Raw genomic sequence first — 4,154 nt, 5'->3', positions numbered from 1 at the left:
AGCCCAGGAGTTGGAGGTTGCTGTGAGCGTGATGCCACGGCACTCTACCCAGGGGGGATAGCTTGAGGCTCCGTCTCAAAAAAAAAAAAAAAAAAGTTGAGAAGTAATTTGGTCTCTAAACATTTATTATATAATGAATAAATATGGTTGTCAGAATTCTGACTCTCTGTCCACATTAGATTCCTCATAAATCTAACAGCACCATGAAAACATGGAACTGATGTCTACATTTTTATTGTTGTCGCTACAAGTTCTATTTATCTCTAATGGAAGGATCTAGTTCACCTTAGAAAAATGAAGGAAATTCTACATAGGCTGTCCCCAAGACACAAACATCCAGCTTACATACAACTTACACTTATGAATGGGGGCTACTACAGTAGGTTTCCTAGTTACAAACATCTGGCCAATGTACAACACTTACAAACAGAGGCTATTACAGGTAATATAGGTAAATGTACCTGTTCCAATTCGTATACAAATCCAGCTTAAGAACCTATTTTATTCATAACCTGGGGACTGCCTGTACAAATAAAACAAATTTTAACATTATCATTCCTTTCGTGAAATATTTTTCCATTTCCTATTATATCATGCACCAACCACTCAGCACTCCATGAAACACAAGGCTTCCACATGTTTCCATGAATAAATACACACTAAATAAGTGGAAGCATTTTTTTCTATTCCCTTCACCAAACCATGAGAGGACAGAAGGCCTCTAGAAATCTACTTTTTGACAAAGTCCAGCTAATCATACTTTCCTGAGGGATTCCAGCCCATAAGAAGCAGTTGGATCCAGTAGGCAGCATGAAAGTATTCTTCTGCAAAAGTATTCATTTTAACTTGCATGTGCAACATTTACCATAAGGTTAGTGTTCCCTTTTATTATCTGTCCCATTTCACTAGACTAGATAACTACTTAGAAGACAGAATTCAGGCATGAGGAAGACAGCATCACAAATTAGACCCTCTGAAAACTTCTATTCTCATGAGCCTTACAGCAGTTTTCCACCCATTTTTGACATACACACACATATACTGTGAAGACAAAATGCTAGAAGAGATCTTTCTGGCAGATCCATAATAATATAACCTGTGGTGCAGCGCCTGTGGCTCAGTGAGTATGGTGCTGGCCCCATATACCAAGGGTGGCGGGTTCAAACCTAGCCTTGGACGAACTGCAACCAAATAATAGCCAGGCATCGTGGCAGGCACCTGTAGTCCCAGCTACTCAGGAGGCTAAGGCAAGAGAATAGCTTAAGCCCAGGAGTTGGAGGTTGCTATGAGCTGTGTGATGCCACGGCACTCTACCAAGGGCAATAAAGTGAGACCCTATTGCTACAAAAAAAATTTAAAAATTTAAAAAATTTTTAAAAATTAAAAAATATATATATATAAAACCTTTAGTGACCTTAAGGAACAGGTAAAGAGCTGCAATTTTTTTAAATTTATTATTATTATTATTTTTGAGACAGAGCCTCAAGCTATCCCCCTGGGTAGAGTGCCATAGCATCACAACTCACAGCAACCTCCAACTCCTGGGCTCAAGCGATTCTCCTGCCTCTGCCTCCCAAGTAGCTAGGACCACAGGCGCCTGCCACAACACCCGGCTATTTTTTGGTTGCAGGTGTCATTGTTGTTTGGCGGGCCGGGACTGGATTTGAACCTGCCACCTTAGGTGTATGTGGCTGGCGCCTTAGGCACTTGAGCCACAGGTACCGAGCCAAGAGTTGCAATTTCTAAGGAATTTAATTCAAATCCATACGGTTTCATGGTGAATTTACCCATGATTATTAAATGATAGAGGGATCAATAGTGCTTTCTTCCACAAGATTATAAAATCCTCTTTCTCCAATTTCAGGAGGAAATGATTCTTGATCAGTCATTACATTGTATTATGTCAATAAAAGTGAAATCCTCCTTTTCCGATTTCAGGAGGAAATGATTCCTGACCAGTCATTACATTGTATAATGTCAGAAAAATGAAATAAGAAAAATGAGGGTTTCCTGGAAAGAACTCAATGTCCTCAAGATATCCTCTTTTTAAAATATTTTTAAAATTCTAAGTATCCCCAAAAGACTGTAAACAAAAAGTATTTCTCAGCTCGGCACCTGTAGCACAGCGGTTACCGTGCCAGGCCAGCCATATACACCGAGGCTGGTGGGGTCAAACCTGGCCTGGACCAGCTAAACAACCGCAACAAAAAATAGCCGGGCATTGTGCCAGCCACCAAATAAGATGTCAAGGAGATTCCAATTCACACTAATTAAAAGGATAATTAGACAAGTGTTAATCACCATTGTGATCAAATAATAGTTATGTAGGAATGGCAGAGGGGTCAACTGATACAATCTAGAGCCTAGCAACCTTTCTCTAATGTCCTGAGAATTTATTGTGAATCTGCACTTAAAGACTGAAACAAAAATGATAGAAACAACACTTTTACAAGAGCAAGAAATAAACTCAAGGGGCCAGGTACAGTAGCTCATGCCTGTAACCCTCACGCCCTGGGAGGCCAAGGCAGGTAGACTGCTTGAGCTTTGGAGTTCAAGACCAGCCTGAACAAGAGCGAGGATACACACACACACATGAAAAACTAGCAGGGAGTTTTTGTTTTGTTTTTTTTTCCAAGTGACTGGAAAGATGGCAGACATTCAGACTGAGAGAACCTACCAAAAGCAGCCTCCCATCTTTTAAAACAAGAAGAGGATCCTGTTGGGAGAAACTGGCAAGGAGAAGCTCCCTTGGTACTATAAGAACATCAGTCTGGGTTTCAAGACTCCCAAAGAGGCCATTGAGGGCACCCACATTGACAAGAAATGCCCCTTCACTGGTAACATCTCCATCCAAGGGCGGATCTTGTCTGGCTTAGTGACCAAGATGAAGGTGCATGCAGATGACCACTGTCATCTGCTGAGACTATCTCCACTACATCTGCAAGTACAATCGTTTTGAGAAGCGCCATAAGAACATGTGTGTGCACCTGTGCCCCTGCTTCAGGGGTGTCCAGATAGGCAATGTTGTCCCGGTGGGCGAATGCTAGTCTCTGAGCAAGAAGGTGTGCTTGAACGTGCTCAAAGTCACCAAGGCTGCTAGCACCAAGAAGCAGTTCCTGAAGTTCTGAGACTGGATATGTGCCCATGCCCCAAAATGAAATAAAGTTATTTTCTCATTCAAAAAAAAAAAAAAAAAAAAAACCTAGCTGGGAAAGGTAGCTCATGCCTGTCATCACAGCTACTCAGGAGGCTAAGGAAGAAGGATGCCATGAGCCCAAGAGTTTGAGGTTGCTATGGGCTTTGCTATGGCCATAGCATTCTGGCCTGGGGCGACAGAGTAAGATTCTGTCTCTAAAAGGAAAGAAAGAAAAAGGGGACTCAGCACCCATAGCTCAGTGAGTAGGGTGCCAACCACATACACAGAAGCTGGTTCAAGACTGGCCCAGGCCTGCTAAACGACAACTGCAACCAAAAAATAACCAGTCATTGTGAAGGGAGCCTGTAGTCCCAGCTACTTGGGAGGCTGAGGCAAGAAAATCGCTTAAGCCCAAGAGTTTGAGGTTGCTGTGAGCTTTGATACCAGGGTATTCTACCAAGGACAACATAGTGAGACTCTGTCTAAAAAAAAAAGAAAGAAAGAAAAGGGGACCAAGTTCAGTAGTTTACACTTGTAATCATAGCACTCTGGGAGGCCAAGGTGGGTAATCGCCTGAGCTCAGGAGTTTAAGACCAGCCTGAGCAAGAGAGAGATCCCATCTCTACTAAAAATAGAAAAACTAGCTGCTAGACATTGTGATGAACACCTGTAGTCCCAGCTACTCAGGAGGCAAGAGGATCTCTTGAACTCAAGAGAAGGAGATTGCTATGAGCTATGACTATGTCACAGCAATCTACCTAGGTCAAGCAAGCAAGCAAGCAAGAAAGAAAGAAACAAATTCAAGGCTTGGCGCCTGTGGCTCAAGCAGCGAAGACACCAGCCACATACACCTGAGCTGGGGGGTTCCAATCCAGCCTGAGCCCGCCAAACAACGACAGCTGCAACCAAAAAAAATAGCTGGGTGTTGTGGCAGGCGCCTGTAGTTCCAGCTACTTGGGAGGCAGAGGCAGGAGAATCACTTGAGCCCAGGAGTTGGAGGTTGCTGTGAGCTGTGATG

General features: G+C 43.0%; 1 pseudogene; it reads left to right on the top strand.

Moving 5' to 3' along the window:
• Positions 1-2,647: 2,647 nt before the first annotated feature.
• LOC100949918 lies at positions 2,648-3,147 on the top strand (annotated as a pseudogene).
• Positions 3,148-4,154: the final 1,007 nt, after the last annotated feature.

Source organism: Otolemur garnettii, unplaced genomic scaffold (assembly GCF_000181295.1).
Source record: "Otolemur garnettii isolate 467f Iridium unplaced genomic scaffold, OtoGar3 scaffold00127, whole genome shotgun sequence".
Classification (NCBI taxonomy): Eukaryota; Metazoa; Chordata; class Mammalia; order Primates; family Galagidae; genus Otolemur; species Otolemur garnettii.
This window is presented reverse-complemented; position numbering and strand designations above follow the sequence as displayed.